The following is a 14142-nucleotide window of genomic DNA, read 5'->3' as shown; positions in this document are numbered from 1 at the left end:
CCTTGGTGGATCAGACCAATGTCCCATCTAGTACCATATTCTGTTCTCACCATGGCCAACTAGATGTCCCAATAGGAAGCCCAAAAGTAGAACCTGAGCACAAAAACATATCAACATAAGAGCCTGCAGGGTCAAGCCAATGTCCCATCTAGTCCAGTCTCCTGTTCTCACCATGGCCAACTAATGCCCAGTAGGAAACCCACAAGCAAAGCTTGAGTGCAAGAGCCCTCTCACCTCATGTGGTTTCCCAGCAATTGGTATTCAGAAGCATCACTGCCTCCAAGCATGGAGTCACAGCATATTCACTGTGACTAGCAGCCAGTCAGTCAGACTCAATGTAACTCAGTATTGTCTACACAGAGTGGCAGGTGCTCTCCCGGATTTCAGGTGGCAGTCTCCCCCAGCCCTACACGGAGATGCCAGGGATTGGACTTAGGACCTTCTGCATTCAAAGCAGGTGCTCTCCCATGGATACAGGCAGATGTGGTATCATTAGAGCAAGATGATTCTTGGAGGGGGGATTTGACCTTTGTGAATTCCACTATAAACTCAACTAATCTGCATCTCCAGACAAATGTGCTGAATCGAAAAATACTTCTCCACCAGTTTTCTCACTCAGTGCTGCAACACATTGCCTCAAAAATGTATAAAAATGTGTATTTTGAGACCCAAGTATGGTAAGTTTAGAGGTGTGTGTTTGGAGAGAAATGTGTTTCAAATGCTTAAATATGCATTTCAGTGTCCTTGCAGATTGTTTAAAACATACGAACACAATGCAGATCAGTGTGGAAACTGGATGGAATAGGCTTATGAGTGAATCTCTAAGGCTTAGAAACTACTATGATTGAGTAGGGGCATGGTGGCGGTTTATAGACATATGACTGGTATACAAAGAGAAGGGAGAGAAATATTCTTTCATAATACCAGAATTGAGGGAGGATTATTTGCAGTCCGGTAATTGGTTGGGGACGAACACCAGAGAAGTCTGGTTTCCACACAGTTCATTGTTGATTTGCTGGTGTCACTCCCAGAAGATGGTGATGACTGTCAACTTGGATCGCGGATGGAGAACCTGTGGCTCTACTGGTGTTAGTTTGTTTGTTTGTTTCATTTATTAATGATTTCCCTTTAAACACCTCAGATCATCCAAGAACAGGTGTTATTGAGCTCCTGGGATGTGTAGGTACAAAGCAGAGGTGGAGCTGCGTGTGATGAGTACACTGCAGAACAGTCTTCCCCAGATTTGCACCCTCCTTATTCTGGGGGATGCCCAGCAGCCCCAGCCAGCATAGACAATGGTCAGGGAATGATAGGAGTTATAGATTTTAAAACATATGGAGGGCTACAGCTTCCTTATCCCTGTCTCAAGTGGCTTTTTTAAAAAAAAGGATTTGGCATATCTGTGGAAAATGGACCTCTGGAAGTATATTAGGTGTGATGGCTACAGGGGTTTTCCATGTTTAGGGGCAGGGCCCTCCAAGTGTCCCTATTTTCCAGGAATTGTCCCTGATTTACAGAAGCCATCTCTGTTTCTGATTTGATCCTGGAATGTCCCCCTTTTCTTTGGATGTCCCTATTTTCATCAGAGAAATGTTGGAAGGTAGAGTAGGACACCTCTATTTTCACTGGAGAAATGTTGGAGGGAATGGATATGTTTGGATTTGAGATGCTGGGGACAAACAAAGGTGGGCATCTTCCTTCCTTGCTTGTGAGCTTCTTGACACAGGAGGGTGGCATCCATCTAAACCACAATCATAATAGAAATTGGAAGTTTCTTAAATCTTTTTAAGTAATGCAGAATGCAGTGGCTAGCTTGCTTGTGGGGGCAAGCTCCCAACAGTATATAACTCCCAACTTGAACAATTGGCACCGGCTTCAAATCTGCTACTGGGCCAAGTTCAAGGTGCTTGAACTCACATGTAAGTCCCTATACTGCTTACTCAAGAGTAAGCTGTACTTCTTATACACCCAGTAGACTGCTGAAGTCTGTAGGAGAGTCTTTCCTGCTCGTTCCAAAGATCTTGAAAGTTCACTCAGAGCACAGGTGGACTTTGGAAATCTTTTGTAACATGGTGCCCTGTGCAAAGCCAAAATTTGGCACTCCAAAATGGTTCTTCTCAATTGTGGATCTTCTCAGTTTTGCGTTTCCTCAGCTTCATATCCTTTGTGGGGGAATCACCCGCACCACCCTAAATGAGGTCAGCACTGCTCAGAAGAGCAAGGCTTTTACTGTGGCTGCCCATGTTCTGGGAGTAGCATTTCTGTCCACTCTGCATTTTTCGGAAACAACTGAAGGCACTTTTCCCCCTGACAGTTCTTCAAAGCTGGATATAGGAGTCTTTACCATGAGTGCCTGCTTGTTGGGGTTTTAGTCTTGTTTTAAAAGCATTTGCTATTTTTGTGATTTTAATTATTGTACGTGTAAATCACTTAGAGGTGGTGGTTTACAAGGTTATGAATTTAATCTTTGCAATAGTAATTTATTCCATCTGGTATACTCTGATTCTGACTGCATTGGCTATCACCCAGTTGCATCTACCCTCCCTTCATTGGGGTAGGGGAATAAGGCTGGGATGAATGGTGTGATCAGGCAAGAAACTTGGTATGCTCATGTCTGCATGAATTGAAAGTGATGGGGCTAGCCCCCCCTCCCCCCAGCTCCTTGATTAGTGCTGTCCTGAGCACAGCAAAAGGAGAGAGAAATTATTTGTGTGACATAAAAGCCTTCAGAACAAGCCAAGCCCCATTTACAACATCAATATTTTACAGGAAGAAAGTGGAGTGCAGAAACCAATCACTCAGAACCTCAGGATTCGTTTGAGCAAAAAGAAAAGGAAAGAAGGAAAGAAAGGTGTTTCTAATAAATTCCCAACACAGGGTTCACCCTGACTTCCTTTTGTGCCTCATTTCTAGGCACAGGTTCATGCTTTAAAATGCCATATCTGTAGAGATTAATCGGAAGTCCATTAATGTCTGCAGGAGACTTTGTGGATATTTAAGTTATAATCAGAAAAATCTTAATAATTATTCATAAAGGAAACAGTTTATAAGAAGTAAATAAGGAGGCCAGATACAGGATAAAGGAGAACTTTTATTTTGTTGTTTGTATTGTTGTATGTTATGCTTGCTGTATGTTATGTTCACGTTTAATGAGGGTGGATTGTGCATTGGGGGAGTGGGGGGGTTATGTTATGTTGTAAATAAAATTCCATTTTTTAAAATAAATAAATAAATGTCTGTGTGCCTCTTCTTCTTCTTCTTCTTCTTCTTCTTCTCCTTCTCCTTCTCCTTCTCCTTCTCCTTCTCCTTCGCCCTGGCATGTTCCCAGTAAAAACCCACTCTATATATTCTATTTAATCGGAGCAAACAGCAATCTACAGAAAACCCAAATTGCCATTTGTTCTGATTCAGCGTTAAACAGCAGGTTTTTGTGGGGGAAGTGCTGGGGCGAAGAAAGGAAAAAAGCCCTGGATGCTGCAATTTAAAGCACAGACCTAGAAAGCATGAGGCAAAATTTAAGTGTGGATGAGCCCCTGTGTGCAACTTGCTGTCAGATGGCAATCTGTCCCTCCTTCCACCCAGTCATAGAATTGTACAGGAGGAAGGGACACCAAGAGTCATCTAGTCCAGCCCTCTGCAATGCAAGAATCACAGCTAAAGAATCCCTGACAGATGGTCATCCAACCTCTGCTTAAAAACTTCCAGTGGAGGAGAGTCCACCACTTTCCAAGTGAACAGCTGAACAGCTCTTACTGTCCAAAAGGCTTACCTGCACTGCAAATTAAAGATATCTGTGCTGATGACACTTGGCTCTTTTTCTCTCTTTCAGCTGGTGCCACAGAGTGCATGAAAATTCTAATTTGTTGTCTGGACACAGTCAGTGCTGGATTTACATATAAGCTAAACACGCTATAGCTTAGGGCCCCACCCTCTTGGGAGCCCCCCAAAAAATTAAAGGAAAAAAACCTGGATGTACATTTCCAAAATATAAGATAAAACATATAAAATAAATCCTACATACAGCAACAGTGTTTTGCATTGTGTAGGCTCCTATGATGTAAATAATGGGCTCTGCCTGCTAGCCTGCTCCCTAAAATATCACTGGTTTGCTCGTTTCTATATATAGGCTGCCTACATTCTGCATGGACTGGTTGCATGGCAACATGTGCAAATGGCTTTAGGCACCTATTAGATCCATAAATTACCAAATAGCATATATTCAACACAAAAAAGCAACAATTTGTTGTTGACAAAGGACAGCTGGACATATAAAGGGCCCCATTACCTTCAGTAGTTTAGGGCTTCATCAAACCTAAATCTGTCCCTAGAAACAGTAGTGGACTGGATGTAAATGAAGCACAATCTTAACAAGACAGGAGGTTTTAGTGGATGAATGTTTGACAATTTGATCTCGGATTGGGAAAACAATCTGTTCTGGCTTGCACTTTCCAGTAATTCAGGGTGCAAGCAGAGATGGTGGGCACCCTTTGCATTTACTGCCATCCATCTCAGGTTCAATCCTTCTGTCCCCTTTCTCAGAATCCCTGCAGATCTTTCACCTGAGCAAGACTTTTCAAATGCACTTCAGATTTTGCCTCATAAGCAATGCTGAAATCCAAGACAGAAGATGGTCTCTCCTGACAGATTTGTTCCCCCTTTTCACCTCTTGCCCAAAGGTTGCTGCCTTGCAGCCACCAAGAGATCAATTCAGCAGGCTCCCTCTGGATGTGGCGACCCAGGGTTCAAATACAATGCCTGTGCACTGGCCCTGAGATCAAAAAGTCTTTTGGCAGTGGCAAACATCAAAGTCTAATTTTGCATATCTTGTCCTCCTGTATATGCCCTGGCACAAAGGCTTGGTCTCTTGTAGAGCAGCTTCTGTGAGTTGCTGAAATTGCATACCAAAAAAAAAAAAAGGTTGCTGAGAACTAGGAAGTATGCGGCTGGACTGGTGGATTTGGTGATCCTGTCAATGCTTCTGGAACATTTGTTTATTTATTTGATGTCTTGATGTCTTTATAGCCCACCTTTCTACCCAGGTTGGGATGCAAGGCAGCTTCCAAGGTTTAAACACCTCATAATAAAACATAAAGTAATATAAAGTAATAAGAACAAACCAGTTGAAGACAATAGTTACATTAAAGCACATTTAGAGTCCACAATTAAAATCCAGTTTGCCCTGACAGCAGCACAGTGATCCTGCAAACTGAGCAATTTACTTTTCTGCACCTAATTCTGAACAGTTGGCTGCGGCTTTGGGTGGTATTTGGGCTCTATATCTTTTAAGCCAGTCCTCCTGCTCACCACCTGAATGTCCACAGCCAAACCTTGCAAAAAAAGAAGGTCCCAAGTGCTTTTGGCCAGAGCTTCCAGGTGCAGTGCAAATAAATAGTAAATAATCATAAAGTCTCTTTTAAATGCCAAGGGAAAAACTAGCAGGCTGGTAGAACGAGGGTCGTTTCTCTGCTCTGCTGAACATAAGCGCGCGGTTATGGCTCAGCCCCGTCTGCTTTGACGTGTCAATGCGCCCCTTAGGAGGCATTAATCTCTGGATTATTGGCAAGGTTAGGGGAAGTTAATCATATCAACAGGAGTTTGTGTCGTTTAAAAGCAATCGCTCAGGAGATCCTGCCAAACTTCCACGAGGAACGATGGGAGGAGGATTAAGCAAACCGCGAAGCTATAAACAGGGAAATGACTGGTGAAAGGCAGAAAGCAGGACCGTGAAAGGGCAAGAAATGGAAGGTCGTCATCATGCCTAGAAAAGGCAAAGTCAAACATTGCTATTACTCTTTAAGAACATAAGAAGAGAGTGCTGGATCAGGCCAAAGTTCCCCACCCCATCTAGTCCAGCATTCTGTTCTCACAGTAGCCAACCAGATGTCCCAATCAGAAGCCCGCAAGAAGGCTTTATCTCTCATGCTCCTCCTCAGGTGGTTGGAGTAGTTTTCCCACATTGTTCTGGTGGTTGAGAGGCACTCTTTTTACAGAGTCCAAATTGATTGTGTATTTCGTTCCCCTTTAATCTCAGTTATTTACTTCTAGAGTATGTAAGAGTTACTTCTAGAGTATGTAAGAAGTTTACTTCCTCACTCTCAGAGGAGCTTGTGGATCATGCAGCCTGAAGATGCTTTCTAATTGGAAGAGAGGTTTGCACAGAGACGCTGCAAGCAGCCTCCTCTGAGGGTGGGCAACTGCTCCAATCTGCACAGAGATTGACTCAGTTTCCCCAGATATACATATATATATATATATATATATATATATATATATATATATATATATGCTTTCGTAGATTTTCACGGGTACAGGAATGCAGGTTTTGGTGTCTTCGGGTGTCTTCCCGTGTAAGAGTCGGGGTGTCTGTGCGACGTTTCGACGAGGTCCAGTAACAAGAAGCCGAAAGCACCAGCCTGAAGATGACGAGTGAGACCTCGTCGAAACGTCGCACAGACACCCCGACTCTTACACGGGAAGACACCCGAAGACACCAAAACCTGCATATATATATATATATATATATATATATATATATATAATTCCCCATATGTAATATATTTCTATGATATTTTCACTAATATATTATTATTTTAATGCATTCTTCTTTACCCTACTATATGCATTTTTGCACACATTCCCAGGATAGAGGACTGCACTGCAAAATCCCAAAAAGTGTGGGTTTTGAAAGATGGCTGCATTTCAGTCTTCAGATTGAGAATTGGGTGGATTCGTCTTTCACTGTGAACTGAGTTGAATGTCTCCCCTGTGCCTAGATATGGACAAAGCTTCCAACAATGGCTAATGCTAGTTCGGACCAGAATGCAATCCAGCAGCCTCTGAGGGTTTTTCAAAGACTGGTCTGTGCTTGAGCATGGGAAAAGTCTGTAAGCTACCAAAGCTGGTTCCAGGCCACAGGCCACTCTACTGCCTCTGTGGCCCAGGTTAATCAGTCTCCCCACATTCCCACATGGCGCACTCTGCAACAAATGTGTTAAGCACTTGCTCCATTATGCTATTATCTGTGCCTAATTTGCCATCCCCTCCCCTAACATTTCAATTTCTCCCTTCGCCGATCACACGCGCTTTTCAACAGCCCTTCCGAACTTGTTTTCTCTCCCCCCTCTGAGATGCTCGGGAAATAGATTTGCATCAGGATCCACAGTGAACTTTCCTGACTAGCATTCCGTTCACCCCCCAGGGTTCCTGCTACCAACCAGCCTATTCCATCCCCGCCTTTCCTTTCCAGATGGACTCATCTCCATCTCATTATTGTTCCCTCGGGGCCCTAAGCCTGCTTGGATTTCCCAACTCGGTCCCAAACCCCTCCACCCACCCATCTGCGTGTAACGGAAATTTAAAACGCTAATGATAACGGCCGGGATTAAATGTGCAGAATCTCTTCCAGGGGGCCTTTGCCGCAGAGGGCTTTAAAAGGAATTGCTTGAGATCGTAGGGTGGTTCAGAGGGGATCGGGGAGCCCACCACTAGAATGAGGAAGCCCACACACACCCATGGCTCACTTTCGGCTGCCAAATGAATTCCAAGCCAGGCCAAGATGTCAGACGTCAACAGAAGGGTTGCTATGGTGACTGAACATTGGGAAGACACTGCACTTTTCTGGGTTCTTTCAGGGAGCCATTGAGGAAGCATGTGGGGTGGGGAGACAGCTGTGTGTGTGTGTGTGTGTAGGGGAGAATCCAGAGCACTGTACTACAACCCTGAACTCAGTCTACATCATGTGCCATGCCCTGCCGCATTCATTATTCATGTCATATTGAATATTTCAGGCAGTGCTCACACATCTGTTAAGTGAATAAACAGACCTACATTAAGGGCCTTGAAGGTGGGGAAAGGGGAGGTGTCAGACAAGTTCTTGGAGTCCGCGCATCTCTCTTTTATGGAGTCAGATCATGAGCTCATCCGACCCCAGTGTTGTTTACTCTGCTAGCACATTTCCAAGGTCACAGGAAGTGAGGCTGTCTGGTGTCGGGTGTTTATTGCAGTCAACTGAACCAATAAGGAGGAAAAACGCAACATATTAAACTCAACATTGTGGCCTCAATAAAACCAATTATTTAAAAAAATTACAAGCTGAGCATGAACAATAGCAGCAGATCTAAGAGAAATGGCAGATATTCTTGCCACCTGCTTGGTAATAAATTAGCTGTCTTCTCAAGGCAGATACTCAGCTGGTCTCTAGAGATCAACCGGGAATCTGTGTCATAAATGTCTTGTGTTATCAAACCCCCTGATTAGAAACACATACACAAGATAATATGTACCTCCGAAGGGTTACACAGACAGTATATACTTTCCCAGCCCATCCCCATTATAACAACATTAATAACAGTGAAACACAAAAAATAACAATAACATAAATGGGGAAGTCAGAGAACAAAAATTGTATCAAATATTTTTCTCATTTTTCAGGGATTCTTTATTCATATAAAGAAATGGGAGAGAAAGACAGGCAGAGAAGTGTTCCTATCTTTACAAGGAATTCCAGCGGCTGAAATCTTTGAAGGCAAAGTATTAAAATGGGCTGATAAGGTAGAATTTCTGTATTAAGCTACGGTTTCCAAAATTAAATAAGGGACACATAAATGAAAAGAGAACTTATTATTGTAGTTCCACTTCCGAACCTATCAGTGACATTCCTCCCTGTACTTATCTTAATACACACATTATTTTGCTCCCCTCTAGAATGATAACTAAACTTCTGTCTTGAAACCATTCACCACAGTTGCAAATATGTCCAAGTTCCATCTGAAAAGCTTCCCCCTCTGGATTCCTTGTCAATGTCCCTCCAAATGCTTTTCTTCTTTCAAAAGAACATTGATGCTCCTAAGATCTGGAGATGAACTCTGCTCACCTTGCATTCAGCAGCTGGCTCCAAGACTCATTCTGCATTCCAAACAACGCGGTCCTTTTCTTGCCTCTCAGTGGGACAGGTAGGTAAGTCATCTGATTTGCTGACAGACTCAGAGACAGTTCTGACTAGAGCCGGCCTAGATTTTCAGCTAGAATTAATCTTGAGGCTGGAAATGGGGACCATTTGTCTCTGCTATTTGTGCTAGCTGGCCTTTTTGAGAAAACAGTTGTATACATAAATATCAATAAGTAATGCAATTATGTGGGTGGTTATGAATGATTTGGCTCTCCCTCTCCCTTCCTCAGCTAAGGCTGCAACTGATGTTCCATTTTGGAATTTAAAATAATGATATTAGTTGGGTAGATCCCACCCACCCACCGATGACAATTAGTTATGTAAATCAGGGATGGTGAGCCTGCCAATTTCAATATCTCTTAATCCCTCATAGTTACAATCTCCATCATTTTTATTTTTTTTTTAAATCCCTCATGGAAATTCATTAGCATTTTAGTAAGCATTTACCCTAATATAGTGGTACCTTGGTTTACTAACTTAATCCATTCTGGAAGGCTGTTCTTAAACCAAAACCATTCTTAAACCGAGGCACGCTTTCCCTAATGAGGCCTCCCTTCCACTGTTTGGATTCTGTTCTTAGACCGAGGTAAAGTTCTCAAACTGGGACACTACTTCCGGTTTTGCGGAGTTCGTAAACTGAATTGTTTGTAAACAGGACTGTTCTTAAACAGAGGTACCACTGTATAGAGATATCTGTGTGAGAATTTTGCCTAGTATGTACATTTATTCATGCATATTTGGGGTGGAGGTGGGCATGCCTGGAGAACTCCATTGGGAATTCTGAGTGGTGTGAATTTTGAAGGATAGCTGTGTTTTGGTTAGCAAAAGGGGGAGGGAGCCTGAGTTCGGTAGGCTTGCATTAAAAGGCAGACTTTGCCAACCCCAGGCTTAATAACCCTTAAAAAAAACTGTATATTACCATTAGCTCCCATGACTGTTACTGCCCCACAATATCTATTTTTCTTCTTCTGTGGGGTGCTTGTTTCTTTTTCATATGGATGATCCCAACCAATCGGGATGCAAAGATTGACTGAGCTCCCACAATGCTCTGAAGCCAACTGGATTTGTTCCCTGGCACAAAATTTTCAAATTGCTGGCTTAGTCCCCAACTAGTAACTAGTTCATAAGAACCTAAGAAGAACCTACTCATTAAGCCCAGCACACTTTATAAAAGCATTATCGCCTCTAAGCGTGGAAGCAAAGCCGAGCCATCAATAGCCTTCTGCGCTATGAATTAGTCCAATCCTCTTTTAAATCCATCTCAGCTGGTGGTCATTTCCACTCGGTTCCAGTTCCAGTTCCACTCAGTGTTCAGTTAATCATAGAAGGTTTATGGGTCTCAAGGTGCTGATGGCGAGGGGAATTTGACTGCAGCAAGTGGTGGATGCTTCTATGCATTCTGCACATTTTCCAAACCTATTTCATGAGGACTAGAAAACCTCTCTCTCTCTCTCTCTCTCTCTCTCTGTGTGTGTGTGTGTGTGTGTGTGTACATACCTATGCTGGAGCTAGCAAAGGCCAGGTAATGTTCCCACTACAGTGGTGTGACAGGTTTGCGGTCACAGAATACACAGAATAAAAGCTCTAATCGAGAGACAACACGTTCTGCAAAAGGATCCCTGAACAGAATATACTCTGTTACATTTGGCAAATTATGCAAATGTTATTTGATTGATCATTTGATTGGGAACCTGGCTGATCTGCTATAATCATTCATCAGTGCCCTGCGGTATATGAATAGCTCTTGCTTACGTGACAAATTGGCATTTATCTCTGTGTGTCCAGCTGAGTCATGACATTCCGTTCGTTACGTCTTGCAGGAAATGGGGGAGGGTGGCTTGGGTCAACCTTTTGCAACCTGATCCCCTCCTGATCTTTTAAGACTAGAACTTCCATTAGCCTCAGCCTCCACAGTCATGGTGACTGAGGCTGATGGGATCTGTAGTCCAACATAGGAACGTAGAAAGCTGCCTTATACAGAGTTAGTCCTTTGGTCTAACTAGCTTAGTGTTGTCTACACTGATCAGCAACAGGTCTCCAGGGTTTCAGACTGGGGTCTCTCCTAGACCTGCCAGGGATTTAACCTGGGACCTCCTGCATGCAAAACAGGTGTTTTCTGCTGCTCCAGAGAGGGTGACCTGAACCAGTGGATTGACATGACAAGAACAGAGTTTCTGAATAAACATTAAGAAGAACTTTCTGACAGGAAGAGTTGTTCAACTTTGGAACAGGTTACCTTGGAAGGTGATGGACTCTGCTTCATTGGACGTTTTTAAACAGAGGCTGGATGGCCATCTGTCAGGGATTTTTTTTAGCTGTGATTCCTGCATTGCAGGGGGTTGGACCAGACGATGCTTGGGATCCCTTCCAACCCTAGAATTCTCTCTCTGTGCAAGAGAGAATATTTTTAACACTTGGACCTGTGTTTTTAAAAGGCAAGATAACCACACACAGAGAGACACACACACTTCCCCATCTGTGGTTCATCTGAATCCTATATTGTTTGTGATGCATTTAATATTGATAAATGAGGAGCCTTATAGCTTGCAAGAGGAACCATGGAAACTTCCTCTTCTATGACACCCAGCAGATGGGCTCATAGACATCTCTCTTGGACACTCTGCAATAGAGAACAGAAATAAACTTGGGTCCATTGGAGGGATGGGTAGGTGGAGATAGTGCTTATCTGGGCCATTCCAGTTGGGGCCAGGGTGCAGTAAAATCCCAAGGAGCTTTTACAAATCGGACTCAGGTGGTCTGTTTCACCACACAACTGTCTGTGGATGGGATTGTTGACACTCACTGATCAGTCTTCTTGAGGACCAGGGCACAACCAAAATCAACTGGCAGGAGAGACCCAAAGGTGTGTCTTCCTGCATCCAAGTCCAGAAAGGCAGTGAGCACCACAGGGACATGCAACCTGCTTCTCAATGGGTTGGACTGGCTTGGAATCCCATTGTCATGGTGACCACACTGAGCCCTGGAATTTGGAGCCCCAACTGCTGGGTGTTTAGGGTTTTTTTCAGGGCCCAAAAGTGGTCAAGCAGACAATGTTGCTTATGAGCAGTGAGAATGAGGGATTTAACTAAAAAAGGGTGAAATAACCCAGTTTTTGTATTGTTTTTATTGCCCCACTAGCAACTTTGTTAGCCAAATCATCTCACTGAGTCTTCAGCGTGTCTACTTGGGAGTAATCCCAAATGGCATCGGTGGGGTTTGGACATAAGCAGTACTGCAATCTTCCCCTCTTTCATACATGCTCTCCCCCTCCCTGCCAAATGACATGGGGCTGTGATTTAAAATTATAAATAAAATATATCTGGGTTCATTTGCTTTTTGGATGACGCTTGCAGACAGGAAGTATTTATTTTTTACAAGCTTGCTTCAGTCACTGCCTCAACTTTTTGTGTGTGGAAGGGGCACAGTATTTAACACTGTACCCCTCAAGTAAAATGGGGGGGTTCCATTCATTTTGTAAAACTGTAAATGTCCATTTCAAGTGAACAGCAAATGAGGCAGTCATTTTTAATGGTGGGGGCCTTCACAAATTCCCCAAAATTGACACCGTACCTCAGAATGAGGAATTCTGGGGAAAATAAAATGGCAATTCTTTTCTTCCAGAACGAATATTGCCTCATCCCGCCAAATAGTGCCAAATCAGCCGATTTCAAGGTAAGCGAAAGAGGCAAGAAATCACCCAGCTGGCTCCAATTTCCTCTCAAAAAAATAAGTATTGAAGTGCATATTTTGATACACTGAAGCTGCCCAGAACTGTGTTGCGAGCACTCCTGACACACCAAAGATGGTTACTGAGCTTGAGACAGTGTGACTCAATGAAGGCATAACTGGAAAAGTAGTGAGAGCTACTTGGAGATAGCTCAGGGCAAAATAGCACTTATTTATTCTCTAGCAATGTGGGTGGCTAATACCAGCTTGTGTGTAAGAATGAAAGAGGAGAGAAATTAGAAAGTCTATTTCAAATAACAAATTGACAGAAGCTTAAAAGCTTGCTTGCTGTTCCTCTCCCCCACCCCCGGTATGGTTGCAAAAAACCAAACAAATAGCACTTATTGAGTGCCCAAATTGCTTTGCTTTTTCACTGGCTGTCTGGATTTATGCTTTGTTCATGTGTTTATTTAATATAGCGATGGGCAAGCAATCCCCAGCTCAACCCAGCAAATATTTTTTATCCTATAAGCTCTCTCAATTGATCCCCCACATTCCACAAACACCCCTCTAATGCGCCAGGACCTGTAAATGATGTCAGAGCAATTGGGAGCAGTGACCATAGCGCTATTAAATTAAATATGCATGCAAATGATCAACTGTCAGGAAAATCCAGCATGGTCAGATTTTACTTTCAAAAGAGGAAACTCCCCCACCCCACCCCAAGGAAGGCAGTGGTTTTTTTAAAAAAAAAAAAGCTGAAAGGAAAAGTCAAGAGGTTCAAATTACTCAAAAATGTCCGGCGGTTGATTAAAAATATAGTATAATAGGCTCAACCAGAGTGTGCACTGCTGATCAAGAAAGGTACCACAAGAGCTGTAAGAATGCCAGTATGGTTAATGAACAGAATCAAAGATGTTACTAGAACCAAGAAGGCTCCCTTCGAAAAATGGAAGTCTTGTCTTCCACAGAGAACAAAAAGGAGCACAAACTTTTTGCAAGCAGAAAATAAGGGATGATTAAAAATAATAATTGTGGAGCACATTGCTAAAAAATATTAACAGCAGCAACAAGAGTTACTTTATATACATTAGTAACAGAAGACCATCTGTTGGACTCTTGGATAACAAAGGAGTCAAAGGACTGCTAAAGGAGGATAAGGAAATTATAGAGGAGCTGAATGAATTCTTCGTATCAGCCTTCACAGGGCAGATCCTGGAGGCTGAACTAACTTTTGCAGGAAATGAGCATGAGGAACTGAGGAAGATAGTGGGGATGAGAGATGAAGTTCTAGGCCTAATAGACAAAAGAAAAACTGACAAATGACTGGGTCCGGGTGACACCTACCCAAGAGTTCTCAGAGAAATTGCCGATCCTCTAATCAAAAATACTTAACTTTCCCTTAGATCAGCCTCTATACCTGAAGACTGGAACGTCTTCAGGTATAGAGGCTGGTCTAAAGGAGACCTATGTAACACCAATGCAAAAGCCAATGTAGCACCAATTAGCATTCCTGGAGGGATACGTAC

At 43.0% G+C, this 14142-nt stretch overlaps 1 long non-coding RNA gene across 1 annotated transcript; it reads right to left on the bottom strand.

Moving 5' to 3' along the window:
- Window positions 1-11424: 11424 nt before the first annotated feature.
- Window positions 11425-11882, bottom strand: LOC309538111. Its single transcript, XR_014222116.1, has 2 exons — window positions 11747-11882; window positions 11425-11565 (listed from the first exon to the last, which is right to left on the bottom strand). It is a non-coding gene; the product is annotated as an uncharacterized lncRNA (long non-coding RNA).
- Between the last annotated feature and the right edge of the window lie 2260 nt (window positions 11883-14142).

The sequence above is a fragment of the Podarcis vaucheri genome (genome assembly GCF_965113315.1).
Source record: "Podarcis vaucheri genome assembly, chromosome: 7".
Lineage (NCBI taxonomy): Eukaryota > Metazoa > Chordata > Lepidosauria > Squamata > Lacertidae > Podarcis > Podarcis vaucheri.
Note: the sequence above shows the minus strand (reverse complement) of the source record. Positions and strands in the feature narration are given on the sequence as shown.